This window comes from Eublepharis macularius, chromosome 1 (genome assembly GCF_028583425.1).
Source record: "Eublepharis macularius isolate TG4126 chromosome 1, MPM_Emac_v1.0, whole genome shotgun sequence".
In the NCBI taxonomy this organism is placed as follows: domain Eukaryota; kingdom Metazoa; phylum Chordata; class Lepidosauria; order Squamata; family Eublepharidae; genus Eublepharis; species Eublepharis macularius.
The window spans coordinates 234,618,552-234,638,555 of NC_072790.1; the positions used below are offsets into that span (position 1 = coordinate 234,618,552).

Here is a 20,004-nt window from a genome sequence, read left to right on the forward strand (position 1 = left end):
GGGATGGATGTGGCGAAACCTTTTTCCAAAGAGGGCCCAATGCCACCCCTGCCCCGCTGAGAGATAGAAAGCAGGCTGCACTCAATGCTAGGCCTTATAACATCACAGGGCCTATCGGATAAGCCTAACCCTAGCCCTGAATGTCAGTTTAAAGTGACACTCCTTGCCTGAGGCATTTTTCAGCTCTTGTTAAAACGCCTGTGTACAAATTTCAAACTTGTTGTCTGTCTTTTTCATCTCTTTGGAACAGTTTTCAAAAAACATTGTTTATTTGCTTCACAACTATTATTCCACTTTTCTCACGGATATCCAAGGCAGATTAACACAATATAATCAACAGGTAGGACATTCACTGAGCAGAATATAATAATGAACCACAGTTGGGACTCCCCAATGAGGACCCAAAGTGGCTTGCATCTTTCTCCTCACCTCCATTTTATCCTCACAACAGTCCTGTGAGGTAGGTTAGGCCGAGCGTGAGAGACTGGCCCAAGTCACCCAGTAAGCGTCTGAGGCAGAATGGAGATATGAACCTGGGTCTGCTGGATCCTAACCTAACACTTTAACCACTAAACTGCTCTCGCTCTGGATAGAAAGTTTTGCTTTTCTCTTGCCTGGTGTTAATGGTACATTGCTTTCTGCGCTCTTGGGTAAAATTAGGGAGAAAGTGACTTTAAATTATATTGTCGAAGGCTTTCACGGCCGGAGAACGATGGTTGTTGTGGATTTTCCGGGCTGTATTGCTGTGGTCTTGGCATTGTAGTTCCTCACGTTTCACCAGCAGCTGTGACTGGCATCTTCAGAGGTGTAGCACCGAAAGACAGAGATCTCTCAGTGTCAAACTGTGGAGAAGATTACCTGCTAACATCTTCTCCACAGTTTGACACTGAGAGATCTCTGTCTTTCAGTGCTACACCTCTGAAGATGCCAGTCACAGCTGCTGGCGAAACGTCAGGAACTACAATGCCAAGACCACGGCGATACACAACAACCGGAAAATCCACAACAACCGTGACTTTAAATTGTTATCTGTAATATATTCCCATATTTTCTCGGCAATCTCTTACAGACCCTCAACAACCGGGCCGCTTGAGTATTTTAGCTAGGATTGCCAACTCTGGGTTCAGAAATTCCTGGAGACTTGGAGCGTGGATCATGGGGAGGGCAGGATTTGGGGAGAGAGGGTCCTCAGCAGGGCATAATGCCATAGGGTCCACATTCCAAAGTAGCCATTTTCTCCAGGGGAACTGATTTCTGTTGCCTGGAGAGTGGTTGTAATTCTGGGAGCTCTCCAGCCACCACCTGGAGGTTGGCAAGCATGATTCTAACCCACTTTTTAGCCAAAAAGCTAAGTGCCCTGGAGAGCTGCAGGGTTTTTTACTGCCTAGTGCATTGGCTGGCTGCTCCCTCCCTTCAGTTGCTGCTGGATCCAGGTAACAAGGAGAGGTTGACTAAGGCCTACCATTTCCTGGGGAAGAGTTTCACTGACAAAGTAAGTGTGGTTTTCAGAACGAAACAATTTTCTTTGGGATGAAAAGTACCTGCCACTGTAAGAAACCGGTTGGTCTCATAGCACTCTCTCAGTAGGACAAATGGGGCTGGGGAATAAATGGGGCCTGGGGTAAAAAGCTGAATGGGTGTTTGGGAACAGGTGGATGCTGGGCACAAAGTCATACCCAGACTAGCAGCATTGCCAAGCTATTCATTTATAAGTTTGAGCTAGGGTTGCCAGCCTCCAGGTGGTGGCTGGAGATCTCCCGGAATTACAACTGATCTCCACGTGACAGAGATCAGTTCCCCTGGAGAAAATGGCTGCTTTTGGAGGGTGGACTCTATGGCATTACAGAGGGCCCCCCCTTGCCAAACCCCACCCTCTCCAGGCTCCACCCCCAAAATCTCTAGGAATTTCCCAGCCTGGATTTGGAAATTCTAGTTTGTGCACTGTTTTTCTCTGCCACTCAGGGCTCATTTTGAGGGGGAACGCACAGGAACGCAGTTCCGGCAGTTCCTCAATGAGGTCACATCAGGTGGCCCCGCCCACCTGACTCAGCCATTTTGGGCCCATTTCGGGCTGGATTGGGGCCGAAACGGCCCAGCTCAGGCCTCTGACGGATGGTGGCACAACACTCTCCTGCTTAGCAGCGGCCCGATCCTGACCATTTTGGGCCCCTTTTTGGCCATTTTCAGCCCCTTTTGCCATTTTGGGCCCAATTTCGGCCCTAAATGGCCAGGATTGGGTCCAAAACAGCCAGGATAGATGATGTCGGGGTGTGGCATATGCAAATAAGTTATGCTAATGACACACTGATGGTGCTGCCAAGGGGCATGGTATATGCTAATGATTATGCTAATGAGTTATACTAATGAGTTTCTCCAGCTCTTTTTGTACGAAATGACTCCTGCTGCCACTGATTCATTCATTTCACATTTTCTGCTTCCTCTGTGGAGATCCACATTTGCAAGCAGTGTCAGTCCGAAAAAGACACATTTATTTTGATCCTTGGCTTGAGCCCTGTACCTCAGGGAGGCCTGCAGTTTGCCTGTTCCTCTCTTGGTGGCTGTTTCAAGGTAAGAACTATCTGCCATCTACAAGCCTCACAGGGAAAGGACCCCACTTTCCTAAAATAGGGTACATCGGGGAAAAGTCCTCAGAAGAGCCACAGATGACATGCCCAAGAGACGCATGTGGCTCCCATGCCACTGAGTGAGTATCACTGCTGTATAGTTTTAGGGGGAGCAATCCAAGGCTGCAAAGATGGTGAAACTTCTGGATTCATTGCTGATGTCTGAGAGACCCCTAAACCCACTGAAGTCTGTTGGGATGAAAGAATGTCGCTCTGCTTAAGATTGCATTGTAAGTCTTTGGGCTGAATGCAGCTGGCCTCTGGCTCACACAAGACTCTGATGCCCCAAGCAGTGTGGCAGTCTTTAAGATGCCACAAACACTTGGTTGTTGGGGTTGCCGTTGACTACCACCACTCTTTAACCATTCACTTTCTTTCCATCTTAGAGATTGTGCTCACAGTGTCACACAACAATGCAAAATTTTATCTGAAAACCCACAATTAATTATTTTGCAAGTTGTTTAAAAATGCCTTGATTTTTCAACAGTTGTTTATGGGGATATTGCTAGCAACTTTACTTTAACATGGCCTGTTTTTTTTTTTTTAAAGGACAGCTTGATTCATTTTTAGGAAATCTGTGAGTGCTGAAGATTAGTTCAGAATCATAAGATTTTGACTGTGGAAAGCGACAGAGGGCCGGCTCAAGAGAAAGCAACAAGGAAATTAAAGGAAGAAAATACAAGGAGGAGGAGAAGCCACAGAACAGTTCTTATTCATTATGAAAGGTATGAGAATGTTCATGCATGATGCTCTTTCCTTTGTGCCATTTCTCCCTAATCCTTTCTTTATAACCTGAAAAGTTTTCCTTTTTTCAATGATAGTTCTAGGAGCTAGAAGACGAGACAGAAGAATGCAGAAAGGAAAACATCTGAGCATCAGCCATGAAACTGAAGGGTTAACAGAAGCACAAGGCCTCATGGGAAAGGAGGTGGGAGTATGCAGATGACTGGCCAATGTCTCTCCCAGCCCTGGCAGTCAGAATCGTGAAATTGACACAGCCGAGAGAATCGGCAAATTATGTCATCAAACTATCTGGCTGGAGGCTGATAACCTCAAAGGTAGAAAGAGTAGCAATTTCAGAATGTCATGGGCGGTCTTGTGACCCCGGCTCTCCTGGCTGAGGGGTCGGGCACCTCAGGCTGTTGCATTGCTCTCTGAGCCCTTGAAGCAAATTCAGATGGTACGAAATGCTAGTTTCTGGAGAATTTCTTTATCGCTTCTCGGCCTTTTGGCTAAGATCAAGTGTAGTATCTGTTCTTATCAGTTTAATATCTGATACGTCCTCTATCTGAGGACTATATATTAAATGGATTTTTGGAACTGGGAGATGGAATAGGGGCTTGCTCCGTCCACTCCACGCATTGACCTGGTATTGCAGTACCTCCAGGAACGGTGCACCTCCCCTCGGGGAGAATATCACTGGTTCAAAAACAGATTGGAAATCTTCTTTCATATCTTTTTCACTTTCTTCTATTCACTGTTTCAGTTTAACTCGTGCTAAAGAGTTTTTCCATGAATCAGTCTAAAACAGTCCTTCTTAAGTTCCTTGAAAAAAATACTGGATTAAAACTCAAAACTCTTCCATGCCACCTAGCTCAATTTATCCATCAAGAGACCTTTGGGCATATATTTAACTATATCATGTGCCTTTTTTAAAAAAAAAATCCAAATTTGTAGCTCTTTTCCTGTTTCTCAAGCCTGTTTTAGCAAATAATATGGGACTATACTTAAATTCATCGGTGAGACAAGTTACAACAAAAAAAGAAAAAATAATGAAAAAGAAAAAGTGAGAAAGAAGTAGATGTTTTATAGTAGTGAAGAAAGAAGAGAAAGACTTCATCTGTTTTGTTTTTTGTTTTGGTCTGATCCTCAAAATGTCACTCTGATTCCAGCTATGCCTATGCTACATGTAACACTCCATCGCTCTTTATGTGCTGACAGTTTGCAAGCGACTTATGGTGAGCCCTAGCAAGGGCTTTCAAGGCAAGTGAAAAGCAGAGGCAGTTTGCCATTTCCTTTGCAGTGCTGCCACGGCGCAAAGATGTGGTTCCAAAGCAAGGATCCTCTGGATTTTCATGCTTCGTCACCCCAAATTCTCTATCAAGTAACATGTCCAAGGCCATACCCTGAATCCATGTTTTTGCCCCGTGGTGATGCCATGACACAGTGGTCCATGTTTTTTGTGTTTCACTGTGTGGCCATCCCCATGATACGCGATTTCCTGGAGAGTTTGGGGAGACCCCGTGTCAAAATCCTGAGGATCTGTACCTTAGACTGATGATCTTATGCTATGAAGTGCTGTATGCATAGTTTTGTGGTACAGTCGGTGACTGTGGACATGATATGTAATTTGATGTTTCGTTTTGAGGAACTCCATGTAAAAATCTGAGGGCCTTCAGTCCATGTTTTTGCACTGTGGTAGTGCCACGAAACACGATCCCTGATTTTTTTGTGGTGCAGTTTATGGACATGGATGTTATGACTTATTTGATAGCAAATTTGGGGTGACCAAACAAAAATTCTGAAAATCCTGTCTTGACGGTAGGGTTGCAAACTATCACGGGAGAACCATCCCTTGCACTCCCCCATTACCAAGCAGCACTCAGTGGGGCAGCATGGGGAAAGGCGGGAAACAGTGTCATGCAAAGCTTCAGTGTAATTTCCAGTTGAAAATATTGAAGTGATAGCACTGTGATACTCTAGGAATCCTCCTGATCTTTATGATAAAAACCATAAAGACCAGGAGGATTTGTAGAGCATCATACAACATGGTGATGTCACTTGGTGTTTTTTGACCAGAAATGACATCACAATGTCACATGGTGCCATTGACACCAGTCTCTACCTCCCCCAGCCCTCCCATCAGTTGCCATCTTTCACATGTTCTCCCTGTTTCTGCCCTCTGTTTTTAAAGATAAAATGAAAATGGCACAACCAACTTTAAGGTGGTCCACAATCCAGTTTTGGGACCCTGTTATATAAAAAAGTTTTTTAGACCAAGTAGCTTGCCAGAATTATCACAGAACATTCATAAATTGTCTGAAATTGAGGGGTTGGGATGGAAGGGAGCAGTCCTTAAATTGCCGCCTTGGGCCTGGGACCCAGGGATGGAAGCTTCCTGAATGCCTGTACCTCTTTTGTTTGTGGTAAATTGTTAATTACAGAGAACTAAGATCAAAATTAATACTTGGCCTATAGGTCGCACAGACTTCTGCCACAGTTCCCTGTGCCAAATCAGTTGCTCGTTTCAGTATTAATCATTAGTGACTTGGTCTTTTTTTATTTACTGGTGTAACTTCATTAAAAAATTGATAAAGTCCATTACAATTCATCACTGCTGTTCAGCCTTTTCAGTAATTTGACCCGCAACGTCTGATTTGAGGGTGGGGGTGGGAGAACCGCCACACATCAGCTCAATGCTTTCTATGCCATAAGATAAAAATGCCAGTTTGTTCCACGAAATAGGTAGGGAGGTACTTTCTCCAAACTCATCCTAACAACCTCCTGATTTGTGTTAATTGGTTTTGCAACAGATTGGCGCGATCATTAGCACTCATTAATTTACTTATTCACAGCTAACGCGAAGCGCCGCAAAATGTTTCTTCCATATTAACTGAAGGTCAGAAGAGACGAAGGCAAAGTTACCTGCAATTAGTAAACATATATTCAGATTGTCAAGCTTGTAGCTTTTCCCATTGGAGAGTATATTATTATTTTGTTTATAAATTGGTTGTTTGCAATTTGTTTTAAGCAACACTTGGATGAAAATGGAAAACATATTTAAAAATTATATGAAAACAGCATTTATGTGCAATTGTTAGTGACCTGCATTAGATCCTGTTTTTTTTTTAAAAAATCCTGCCGTATTAGTATTACAGCAATACTGTAACCAAGCAGCATAATTAAGACTCGGAAAGATGAGATCATGTTTAGAAGAGCAGTTAGAGATGTTGACATTTCAGACAGCGATCAATATGGCAATTACCCATAGGCGTCAAGCAATTGAAGCGGAGGAAAAAGTCAGGTACTTAGTTTGATTGGAAGAGCAAAGTGGTTGAACAGAAGTAAGGTCAAAACACGTAACCCCCGGTCTTCTACAGATGACAACAGAGACAGGGTTGCAACATTGCAGTTCTTCTTGTCGTGCATCACTTCAAAAATGCTCCACGCTTGATGTACGCCGAGGTTACAGGTAGCCACATTGCTCCGAAGCAAAATCCAAAACCGAGAGCGTATATGACCAACCAGAACAACCCAAAATTGTGCGATACAGCTTTCAAGAACGAATCAAGCTGGATGTTTAAAAACATAGTAGCCGCAGGGCTCAGGAGAGCTTTCGAGCCATAATCCTCAGGCCTCATGTGTGTGCATCTTGCATAGAACGCAGAGCGGGTTTGCCTAGGGTTTAAATTTTTCCTCAGTGTCTGAGGTTACATTCCTTCCCCTCAGACACTGACCCATTTATCTCTTATAGAGTATGATTTTTTTGCTGTAGCAGCCCAGACAATTTGAGCCAGAGCTGTATTTAGTGAGAGTAATGCTTTTATTTTGTAACTTTGGTTAAACCATTTTAATCACTAATATTTGTAGTTATGACTTATATATCTATGTCAGAGTGTTTTATGTGTTTAGGTTGTAATGGCCTGTGGCTATAGGCAATAAACTTATCTACCTACCTACCTAGACAAATGGTGCCAGGTGGAGCTGGAATCCAGTTGCACCTCTGGTTTTCTAGGAAGAAGCAGCAAAAATCAGAACCTCAAATTGAACCCAGAAAAGCCATTAATGGATTAAACGTCTGTAATCCCAAACAATCCACAGATCCCATTAAAAGAGGGGAAGCATTGTGGACATTATACTGATACCCTTCTCTTGATGTCAAGAGCGAAGGAGATGAGAGTTCTTTTAGTTTGTTATTTATTTTATTTCATTTATACCCTGCATTTCTCCCCAATGGAGTCTTAAAGCAGCTTACTTCATTCTCATCTCCATTTTTTCCCTCATAACAACCATGTGAGGTAGGTTAGGCAGAGGATGAGTGTTACTGTAATGATTTCAAGTAAATGTGTGCATGTATCTTTAAATGCTTGGTGTGAGATTGGTGAAGAGTGGGGGTGAAAGAGAGGGATGAGTGAGCGATATGATTGGTTGCTGACTAAGAGTGTGGGCGGAGTGAATGCAGTTTAGACTGAGAGTGGAGAGAAAAGACTCAGAGCAGAACTACAAGTGACAAAAGGCACAGGTTGGACACTTGTCAGCTTCCCTCAAGTTTTGATGGGAAATGTAGGCAGCTTGGCGGAATGTTGGACAAGTGACAGTTGAAAAGTCCATTGGACAGCAGTCAGAGAGCCAAGCTGCAAGACCAGGATGCCTACATTTCCCATCAAAACTTGAGAGAAGCTGACAAGTGTCCAACCTGTGCCTTTTGTCACTTGTGGTTCCGCTCTCAGTCAAGAGAAAGCAGGCAAGCTGTGTGCAGCCTGAGTAATTTTAAGGAGTCTGAGAGAAATACTGAGTGAAGAAAGGAGAGGCTAGCTGTGTGTGAGAAATATTGAGGCAGAAAAAGATGCTAACTGTGTGAAGCCTTAGAAGAGATCTGTGTGAATGTGTTTAAATGAAGTAACTTTAAGAACCGAGAACTACTTTTATGAAACCGATACGCTTCTTGAAAAAATAAAAGTGTATTTTGTTTTTGTTATATCCCAGAGTAGCTGTCATTGCTATATCCCATTTCTATCCTCAGGGCCACATAGAACCACGAAAGAGCCTGACGCTTAGGCACGTTACACAAAGGGAAAATTTAAATAAAATATCTTGGAATATAATATTCCTGGTGGCAGCAATCTACCCAGAGGGTGTAAGGGAAAGATTAAAGGTAAAATCTACCCAAGAGAAGAAAGGGGTCATAACAGTTACCCAAGAAGTTTCCACGGCAGTAACAGGGAATCGAACCTGGGTCACCCAGATTCTAGGCCAGCAAGCTTAGCCACACTGGCTTTCTGATCCTTTTTTTTTAAAGGTACACTACTCATATATCTGGAGATAAAGCAGTATGGTTATCCGATCTTATCGGATCTCGGAAGCTAGTCAGGGCAGTACTTAGATGGACAACCACTGAGGAAGACTCCAGAGGAAGGCACTGTCAAACCACCTCTGCTTCTCACTTGCTTTGAAATCTCCTTGTGACTTGACAGCATGGACATGAACACACTCATATATCCGGCTGCACTGATTTCCACGAATTCCCTCCTCATGACTGGGCAGAGCCCCCGAGGAGATGCCAGTACTCAGTACAGGAGAGTACTGCCATGAAAAAGCCCTAAAGTTATGTTGTTTTATACTGTAATTGTACATATTTGAACTTTGGGTACCTTAATGTAGGATATTACGCATTTGCAATGCGGCAAATGTCAGGTTGTGAACTGCTGAGTGCCTCCGAGTCTCACTACACGATACATCTGACACATGAAGAACACATGTCGGGAGATCTTGAAAACTTGCACGATGTTTTGTTTTCAAGGATTTTTATTCCGATGCCTCTAACTATCCTGTTTAAGGATTCATAAGAAGTTGGAGAATGTGTCATCCCTCCAGCTGAGAGGAAAGGGCAGCAAGGAAGGGCAAGAGTGTGAAAGACTTCAGGTAGAGGGTTTCTCTCTAGGGTAGCAGGGTTGCAAGCAGATGAAAGTCCAGAGAATACCTGGATATGACATCATGGCTCTCTAGAAATTGCCATACATTCTAGCAATTGCTGAAAACAGCCATTTCTAGAAAGGCATGTTGCTTCTGGCTTTTACCTGGAAGTGATATAACATCATTGCACCAATGGCAATTTTAACCCCCCCCCTTTTCCCTCCCCTTCTGCAACAGAAGCTGGGGCCAAATGTCCTACTTCCAGCAGTTGCCCTGTGAGACCGCTTCTTTGCGCCCATCTGTGCTTTATGACTATATTTGTAAATAAAATAACCATTTCAAAAGCCTATTAGTCATCCAAAGGCAACCAAATTTTGCCCCAAACACTTCCGGCTCCTTAGGAAATTGGGAAGCAGCAAAGTTGTAAGGATCTCAGATAACAGGACTAGAGAAACGGTTGCCTGAGACCTTAGCGAGCTGCTGCAGGATCCGGAGTCCCCAACCTTTCTGAGGCAAGTTGGTTGGGGAGGATGCAGAGGCAAGCACAAAATGGCTGCCACAGGAGGCGGAGCCAAGCATGCCTATACACACTCAAGAGGAAAGGGGATCAGGAATTTAAACAGAAGATATCTGGGGAGGAGGGATGCTCCTCTTCCATCAAGCCCCCACCACCTTACAATAAATCCATGGGTCTTGTAAGGTCCTGGATGCTTCCGCAGTGAGTGGTGGGGAGGACCCAAGTGAAAAGCCGCTTTATTTGTACAAAGGCAGCCAGGCAGTTTCTGCCTTCACAATGGCTCTTCCTGCTTTCCTGAAGTGCATTGTGGGAGCCTGGGGAGGTGCCCAAGGGCACCATGTTGGGGAAACCTGCTGTAGCAAGCAGCCCAGAGGAACGAAGGGTCTGTTCTGTGCAAGTCATCTTCAAAGTGTTTACAGAGCTACCCCAACCCTTGGCATATCATCCATATTCATTTCTTTGGTAGAAGGTATAGAAATGCACTAAATAAATACACAGGAGTCTGACACTGTTTTTCCTCCACAAAGGAGAAATTAGGCTTTATAAAAGATTTCACCAGTCAAGAATGCCCAGTAATACTGGAGCTGTTAATATTATCATGTCTGTGAACAGCACAATGACAAGACCCAAGATATTTCTTGAGAACTACCTGCTAAAGTCAGCCAGAACTTAGAAAGTATGAAGACAAACACACACTGCCGGTATGGCTGAAATGACTAGGAAACAATGCTACCAATCAGGAGGTCCCTGGTTCAGATCTTACCTCTGCCATGCACTCGTTACAGAAGCTCATCTCAGCCCTCCTTTCTGCAATGCAAAGAGGACAACACTGAACTACCGCATAGGGCTTTTGTAACAACGGCAGGCGAAGTATTTTGAAGATGCTACAGAGAAGCTACACATACTCAGTTTGATGGACGGGCCTCACATACAGAAGACTGCAGCAAACTTCCCAAACCAGAAAAGCAGTCCATCTTTGGCTGACTCAGTGTTTAAAACTGCAGCAGGTCTCCATCAACTAACTGCAAAAAATGTGCTAAGGCAGCGATACTTCTCAGTGGCTCAGGAACCACACGTGGCTCTTTGACATGCCACGGGTTCCTATTCCGAGCGCCTTTCTCCTGTGTGGCACCCACCCCAGGTTCCAGGCAAATGAGCAAGGAGCAGGAGGCTCCCGTCTTGAAACAGTTGACGATGGAAGGACTGGAGAATAGGTATGCTGTGAGCCTGAAGCCAGGCATGGAAGGACAAACCTCTCCCACAACCCCCAACTCGTCTCTGCAGCCTCTGTGTTTTCAACCCAGACAAGGAAGACAGCAGGCTCGAGTGAGTAAAAACCCCATCACCACCTAGCACGCTAGCCACACTGGGGTTGAGGTTTTACACTCCTCCAAGTTAGAAAACCTGAGCACCTTGCAGGTACTGGCCAGATCTAAGTGAGGGGCTCTGCAAAGAAAACAGGTGCTTCACTCATCCTTCTGCTGGTATTCCGGAGACATGTGGCTCTTTGGGTTGTTGGCAATCAGAAATGTGACTCTCCACACCCCCCAGAGCAAGTACCACTATCAACTAGCACACAGAGGTTAGGTCTCCTGTAAAGTTATAGGACTATTCACTAGGGCTAGAGGACAGCATGTGCGGAGAGACTGGCATCCAAGACACAAATACTAGGAACAGATCTACTGGACATACTGTTTCCAAGTGGGTAACTGACTGCCGTGCAGGAAACGAAGTGGATGTCTTTAACCAGAGCCAGCCACAATGCAAGGCTACAGCTCACCCTGCTGGCAATTAAGAAACATTGCTCCTTCAAGCCATTGGAATGGTTACTAAATCATGAACTCAAATGCCTGCACGGGCTTTTCTCAAGATGTCTTTCACAGTCATTCCAGCTAAGATACCTGAAAGGAACACCTAGAGAGGAAGAACTTGTTTCTCTTAGTCTTCTTTCCCTCCAGCATCATAGATGGAAGGATTGTGAAAGAGACTTGTGCATACATTTTGAATGAAGCCAATACAGGTATTTGAGTGATTTAGCAAAAAAGAGCACTGAAGCAGCATAAAGCTATCTAGTCTTTTGTTCCTTAGAGTTCAGTTATACAATTGCTGTATTGTAACCATTTTTTTTAGCTTATGGGAAGTTAAAATTGCTAACAGAGAAGCAGGAAGCAGCCAGACACGCTTCCATTATTACTAGTCTCTCCCCCTAATTTTCCGCCGGATAGAGGAGGGAAAACAGGACATATTCAGGTACCCTTCTATCATGCCCCAAATCCAGCCCTATTAAGGACTTCTCTAAGGAAAATTGTGCGTTCATATATTGTCCTTTGGAACAGAAACACTCATCCTCAGTACTTCCCATCTGTAAAATGGGTACACAGTTTTCTAGAATGTATTCTAAAGGATCAATTACGTAGGAACATGCAGGATGAGTATGCTGAGTTCCCACAGCAACAGAGCATCTGTCTTTTGGTGCTACACCTCTGAAGATGCCAGTCGCAGTTGCTGGCGAAACGTCAGGAACTACAATGCCGAGACCATGGCTATACAGCCCGGAAAACCCACAACCATCGTTCTTCGGCCGTGAAAGCCTGCGACGATATATCGAACACTGACCTTGCTAAACCCAATGGCCTGATTCTGTATAAGGCAGCATTGTGTGTGTACACCCCTGAATGTACCCGTAATGTAATCATTCCAATCCCATAAAAATTGCATGCAACTTGCCAACAGTTAACTAAAGAGAGACAAAGCCACAGAGGCACAGATCATTAGTATGATTTATTGTAACAGATCGTAAGTCTCCTCAGAGCACCTCTCCTGAACTACATCTTCGGTGGTCCAGGAAACGGCACAGAGTAATATTTCAGGACACTGGTCCTCATGGAGTAAGGGCATGGGAGATGCCAGCCTCCTCTTCTGGAACGAAATCATGCGGCTGAGCTGAGAGATCGCAGCTGTTCTTCAGGACAGGAGCTTGGTTTTCCCTTCTCATTCTCTACTCTTGTAGCTTTCGAGATTTGCCATGATATAACCAGAAGGTCCCATGATCGCCAGAAAGAAAGTAGTGAAGCCAATCAAATTCTCCTGCATAGGACAAAACAGAGCAGGAACACTCAGTTCTGAGACCAGAAGGTAACAGCAAATGGAGGGCCCTGGACTTACCCTGTCCCCTCCCCTCAGCAAAGCACCAAAGGGAAAAGTTGCTATGAAGTGATGAGCACAGCCCAAACCATCACCATAACCACAATGCTTTTTCTATGTTATCACATTCAGTTCTGGATCACCACCAAGAGCTAGCATACAGTAGCAGTAGCAGCTGACCAGAAAAAGGTAGTGGGGGGTTTGAGTGTCGGGCTAAGATCTTGGAGACCAGAGTTCAAACCCTCACACCGCCACCAAACTTGCTAGGAAACCTTGGTCCAATCAGACTCTGCACTACCTCACAGGGTTGTTGTGGGGATAAAATGGTAAAGGGAGCACACTGAGTTCTGATCAAAGTTCCTTGGAGAAAGAATAGCCTGAAAACGTGTTTTATAACTACTGATCATTGGACACATCCTACAGATTCACAGGTTGAAGCCATCCTACGCAGGGCTTTTTTCTGGGAAAAGAGGTGGTGGAACTCAGTGGGTTGCCAGCACAGGGGCAACTCCTGGTGGAAGGTGGTGCCCCTGGTACCACATGCATGCGCGCAAAGTGTGTGCACACTTCCAGAACTACACAATGATGTCACTTTGGGTCAGCTGGAACAAGGGGGGAGTTTTTTAAACTTAAAATCACCCTCGGCGAAAATGGTTACATGGCTGGTGGCCCCTGCCCCCTGATCTGCAGACAGAGGGGAGTTTAGATTGCCCTCCACGCCACTAAGCAGCATGGAGGGCAATCTAAACTCCCCTCTGTCTGCAGATCAGGGGGTGGGGCCACCAGCCATGTGACCATTTTCAAGAGGTGCCGGAACACTGTTCCACCGCGTTCCAGCTGAAAAAAAGCCCTGATCCTATGGATACACTATTTCCAAGACATATAGGACATGGATGATCGTAGTAACACACAAGGACCTCTGTCTCAGCTCTCCTGAACACCTCCCTCAACCACAGCCCTCTTCCCCACCCTCACATAACTGCCACCGCCTCATATTTTCCTATGCACACAAGGTACCCACTTCCTGATTGCCTTTTTCCTGGTCATCCAACCCTCAGCCTGTACCCACATACTTCAATGTTCTTTTCAAGTCGCAGTGTCTTTGGCATGCTGTTCAATTTGATTTCAGAGCAGGCCCATAAGACACAACAGAACTACTCCAAAAGCACTCACTTCAGGTCAGGACACAATTTTAAACATGGACTGGTGTAAACTGCAAATTAGTATGCTGCCTGATTTATGGTTGTTGGGGGTTTTCCGGGCTGTATTGCCGTGGTCTTGGCATTGTAGTTCCTGACGTTTCGCCAGCAGCTGTGGCTGGCATCTTCAGAGGTGTAGCACCAAAAGACAGAGATCTCTCAGTGTACACTGAGACACTGAGAGATCTCTGTCTTTTGGTGCTACACCTCTGAAGATGCCAGCCACAGCTGCTGGCGAAACGTCAGGAACTACAATGCCAAGACCACGGCAATACAGCCCGGAAAACCCCCAACAACCATCGTTCTCCGGCCGTGAAAGCCTTCGACAATACATCTGCCTGATTTAATTGGGCAATCTGCCTTATGTCTCAGTGAGAACAGCAAGGTACAAATGAATAAAATAAATTCCGGGCCAAGCTTCTCTTTCATCCCCATGGGTTTCCTTCTCTCTTAATATCTTCATATTTCCACCCCTTACAGTGCAATCCTATGCAGAGTTACTCCAGTCTAAGTCCACTGAAGTAAATGGGCTTAGACTGGAGTAACTCTGCATAGGACTGTACTATTAGTCTTCACAGTGAAGCAACCACGACATATTCTGCTGCAGACAGGAAAAGAAAATAGCCCAACAGCATCTTGAAAAATTAACACATCTGTTGATTGACTGATTACATTTATACCCGGCTCTCCCCATGAAAGGGGTGCACATGTTGAACTATGATGCTACAAATGCACTTGTTAGTTTTTGAACAGCCACAAAATTCTTTTCCTTTCATCCCTCAGAAGCAGAGAAGTGCATAGGTACCCCTGCACCATTCACCAGGCCGCATCCAGATTCCCTACACTACTCCCTCCTTTTTCAGAAAGTCAGTTTGGTATAGTGGTTAAGAGCAGCAGGCCTCTAATCTGGAGACCTGGGTTTGATTCCCTGCTCCTCCACTTGAAGCCAGCTGGGTGACCTTGGGTCATTCACAGCTTCTCAGAGCTCTCTCAGCCCCACCCACCTCACAGGGTGATTGTCCTGAGGATACTAATAACACACTTCGTAAACCGCTCTGAGTGGGCGTTAAGTTGTCCTGAAAGGTGGTATATAAATTCAATGTTGCTGTTTTAAAAAGTTCATTTTTGTCCCATCCTTCATACAAGATACCCAGAAAAGCAGATAGAGAAGCCCCTTCTCCAACTACCCTGTGAGGCAGGCCAGGTGAATGCATGGCCCAAGGTCACCCTGGGAGTTTTCTAGCAGGATTTGAACTCAAGTCCTCCGCCAGCACTCCAGCCACTACACCACGCTGCCTTCCCCAAACACTGCACACCCTGCTCCCTACCCCCATTTAACCCGCCCCGTCCCAGTACTTCCCCCCCCCCCGTCTCACCAGCGGGGTCGTCGGGTCCTGGGGGGGCTTAGAGGTGATGCCCCTGACAGGGCCGGCGGCTAAGCGCCGCAGCCGCAGCCGCAGCCCCTTACTCAGCAGTTGCAAGGACATGACAGCAGCGACCTCCCTTCTCCTCTCCTAGGCACCAACAGGGCAAGATGGCCGTCCAAGACCGGAAAAGGGGTAGGAAATACAACGTCTCCCCTCTCAACTTCCGTTATGAAGCAATAGACTGAGGGGATTGGCGGCGGGTTAGCGGCGCTCTAGGCTGTGGAATATCTATGGTGATAGTCTCCTTCGGTGCGCCTACGCAGTTATTTTAATATCTTTTGCTTTCTTGTTTCCTGTTTTTTATAGTGACTTACTGTGACTTTGCATCTTTTTCCTCCACTCTTATCTTTTAAAATCTTTTTATGGCTCTCTATTGCCTCCTTTTTTCTCTCTTGTCTCATTTTAATCTTTTTCAATGCAATCCTATGCAGAGTTATCCCAGTCTAAGCTCATTGAAATCAATGGGTTTAGACTGGGGTAACGCTCCGTAGGATTGCATTGTTTGTCTGCAACTTTGCATGCCTTCCTCTCCTTTCTTTTTCTTTCTTCTTTTTACACGTCTTTCTATTTCAGCGACTGACACCACGTTTTTTCACTTCTCTCTTTTCAAGCCATCTTTTGTCTTTCTGCGTCTGTGATTTTTGTATTATTCTTCCATTCTCCCCCCCCCCTACCTTTAATAATGAATGCCTGGTTGCTTTGGGAAATATAGTAGAAAAATTATTCATTTCTACACTGGCAGTATGTCCTTTGGAACTTACCTGTGGCCCCCTTGCCACAGGTAGAAGTACACGAAGGGCATGTTTCTCTCGATGCTTGCTTTCAGATTTCTGCAATCCACACTCCGTTGCATTGATTGTTAGGTTTCCAGCGTTGATCTATTGCCTTACACTGTGTAATCTGCCTTGAGACTCGGTGAGAAAGGTGGACTATAAATAACGGAAGGAAGCAAAAGGGCATGAGAGCAGCTTAAGGAGACCAGCTGAGAAAGGTGATGCTGCTTCCGTGTGGGCTGCCCATGTCATTAGCAGAGGGAGAGAGACAGGCTTTATGTCTAGGCTTAAAAGCTCCTTAAAAGTGTCCACTGTCCTCTTCAGTCCTGCAGCTCACGAGGCTGCGCAACATCTCTCCCCACCCCCTTGATCTGGTTATTTTTTAATTTATTTATAGTCATGGTGGATTACATCATGTGAGTCAGTACAGTCGATATCAAAGACATTTCAATAAACAATGTGATAGGATATATAAAATGCAAATTTGCAAAGATTTAAAACCAGCAGAAATCTAATACAGAAACGTAGAGCGGGAAGGGGCATCAAGGGGCATCTAGTCTAGCCCCCTGCACAATGAAGGAAATTCACAGCTATTCTTCACCACCCCGTCACCCCGCCACCTCCCTCAGTGACCCTGCTCTATGCCCAGAGGAAGGCAACCCACCCTCCACCCCCAAAACCCAGGATCCCTGGCCAATCTGGCCTGGAAGAAAATTCATTCCCGACCCCAAAGTGGTGACCAGCATTACCCTGAGCATATAAGAAAGGGCCACGAGAGCCAAGCACCAGCTCATCCCTCTCCTGATATGTGTACATTCATATTAAGGCAAAAAATCATCATATCTGTCAGATGACCATCTAGCCTCATCTTGGATACCTCCAAGGAAGAAGAGTTGAAGAAATGCTGAAACGGAGCATAAGCAATTCTGACACATTAAACAACATAACTACCCAGAAGGATCACACTTGCAGTAATAGAAAGTACATTGTAATAAAGTCTGTAGTCCCTGTCTCTTTACTGATGTGTCTCTTCGGAACCACTTCCTTGCCACCTTTTCATTCACTGGCACTAGCCGGTAGACTCAAGCGAAGCCCTTATATGGGGAAATGAACAACAGCTGGCATGTCTGTGCAACTGGGAACTGCAGTTTCTGAGTTTAGTTTGAGCAGGGCTACGACAGGCAGAGCCAGTTCTCAAGCTAGAACCCAAGAGTTCACTCCTCTAACACCATGGGAGTTACTCCTTAAGCTGTGATATGTGTCTTATACCCAGGGCTTTTTTTCCGCTGGAATGCCGTGGAACAGAGTTCCAGCTCCTCTTGAAAATGGTCATGACCCCCGGTGGCCCCGCCCCCTGATATCCAGACAGAGGGGAGTTTAGCCCTCTGCGCTTTAAAAAACTCCCCCCTTGTTCCAGCTGACCTAAAGTGACGTTATTGTGTGGTCCTGAGTTCCACCACTGAGTTCCGCCACCTCTTTTCCCAGAAAAAAAGCCCTGCTCATACCTTTTTACTCTACCCTTGCTGCAGGGAGCTCAGAGCTGTGTTTCCTCAATTTAACCTTACAACAACCCTTTGAGGTAGGTTAGGCAGGCTGAAAGAGAGAGTGACTGGCCCAAGGTCACCCCGCAAACTTCTTGGGCATGTGACAATTTGAAGCCCAGTCTCCCAGACGCTAGCCAACCGTTCTAACCATTATACAACACTGCTTCATGTTCAGATTATATGGTTGTAACACACACAGTTTCAGGCGGGTAGCCATGTTGGTCTGTAGTAAAAGAACAAGATTCGGGTCCAGTTGCCCCTTAGAGACCAAGTAGATTTCCAGGGTATGAGCTTTTGAGAGTCAAAGCTCTCTTCATCAGATATGTGGAGTTGGGGCGGGGAGGAAGCTCTTTTTCACAACTATCCAGATTGTTTAAAGTCTTCTTGTTGTCATCTTCTTACTCCTGAACTGATCCTTTACTGGCTCAAGAACAGACAATTAACTTGTGACATCTTTGTAAAGTTTTTTTTGCTGATAAAATAGAATGAATGAGCTTTTGGTCTGGATACCAACTGTAATATAAGTGATGCTAAAGAACACCTTAATACACCATCTGGTCTGCATATGAACTACTTTGACCCAGTTACAGTGATGGATATTGACAGGATCCTCCCATTATTTGTTCACTGGATCTTGAGCCATCTGGACTGCTAAAATCATGTATAGATCACTCATTATTGTACTCCTAGTCTGTGCAACAGATGTCCCAATAAAGATCAGGCAAATGAGGGGGGCGGGGGCGGAGATCTCAGATGAGCCCTTGATGTCTATCGTACATCAGTCACTAACTCAGGGCACCTTCCCCCTTGGCCACTCAAAAAGGCAATCATCCACCCACTTCTTTTAAAAAAAAATTATTATTGGATGGGTTAACAAATATAAACATACAAGTCATTATCATTTTCCACCCCATTGCATTTTCCCCATCCTTCCCCACCCCTTTTTCTGGTGACTCCCAACAGTTTTCCATCCCCAACTTAATCTAAAGAATATATCATATCTTAAAATCTATAATAATATATATAATATATATCTAGTCTATTTACTTGTATTAACTATCATAATATAATACTTATCTAAATTAAGAGTGTAAAAATTATATGGCCATATAATAAGTACATGTATATATATAAAATATACTATTCCTTAACTCCCTATTATCTATATTATAAATCTATTACTTCTGTTACATCCCTAAAATATCGTATATACTTATTATTACCCATACAATCATTATTCAATCTTATACTTTTCCAAATAATTATACTATCTTACTCTTAAGTTTATACTACTATAATACTATAACTCTCTAGCTCTATACTATTCCATTAAAAGATAATAATATACCCCCTTTTAACCTTAAGTAAGTTTCTTACTTAAGTAAGAAGTTCCTTAAGTAAGATAGATAGGGAGATAGATCATCCACCCACTTCTTTAGAAAAACATCTCTTGACAAAAATGATGTGGGTAGTTCTAGTCTGCTCTTTCTGGGCAAAGTGATTGAGAAAGCAGTAGCTGACCAACTCCAGATCTTTTTAGATAACTCTTATGCTCTAGACCCTTGGACGGGTTTAAATTGTTCCTTAAGCTACCTTCAGTGTAGGAATTACCTTGCAGGGTCCCACAGGGTGCAATCTTATCCCCCATGTTATTCAACCTCTATGTAAAGCCTTTAGGAGAAATCATTCGTAGCTATGGAATTAGATGCCTGACTGTTGTGGTCAAATGGCTGGAAGCAAACAAATTGAAACTGAACCCAGACAAGATGGACGTGATGCTGGTTGGGAAGGTGGAGATCTTGAAGGACATTTTTATTCCCACTTTTGATGGGGTTCAGTTGATCCTGGCTAACTCAGTTAAGGGCCTTGGGGTTATACAGGATAATATTGGTTGTGTGTGTTATGTGCCATTAAATTGCCTCTGACCTATGACGATCCTATGAACGAAAGACCGCGTATTGGTTATATGGAACAAAACTTTTCTAATGCATACACAGAATCAAAGCAAGGATTCATATTTGTTGTGCTGTGACAGAAGCGATATTTAATTGCACCTTAATGTATTTGGTTAATTTATTATTGTTTATTGTATGTTGATTTTAGAATTATTGTTTTCTTGTTTTTATTGATTTTAACTGTTGTT

The 20,004-nt window shown here is 44.4% G+C and overlaps 1 long non-coding RNA gene and 1 other non-coding gene across 2 annotated transcripts; one reads left to right on the forward strand and one right to left on the reverse strand.

The window, feature by feature from the left end:
* The first annotated feature begins 3,836 nt into the window (after nt 1–3,836).
* Nucleotides 3,837–4,027, forward strand: LOC129345805 (U2 spliceosomal RNA). The gene has a single exon (XR_008598619.1). It is a non-coding gene; the product is annotated as a U2 spliceosomal RNA (small nuclear RNA).
* An 8,515-nt stretch (nt 4,028–12,542) lies between these two features.
* Nucleotides 12,543–15,671, reverse strand: LOC129334643 (uncharacterized). The gene is made up of 2 exons (XR_008597523.1): nt 15,494–15,671; nt 12,543–12,861 (listed from the first exon to the last, which is right to left on the reverse strand). It is a non-coding gene; the product is annotated as an uncharacterized LOC129334643 (long non-coding RNA).
* Between the last annotated feature and the right edge of the window lie 4,333 nt (nt 15,672–20,004).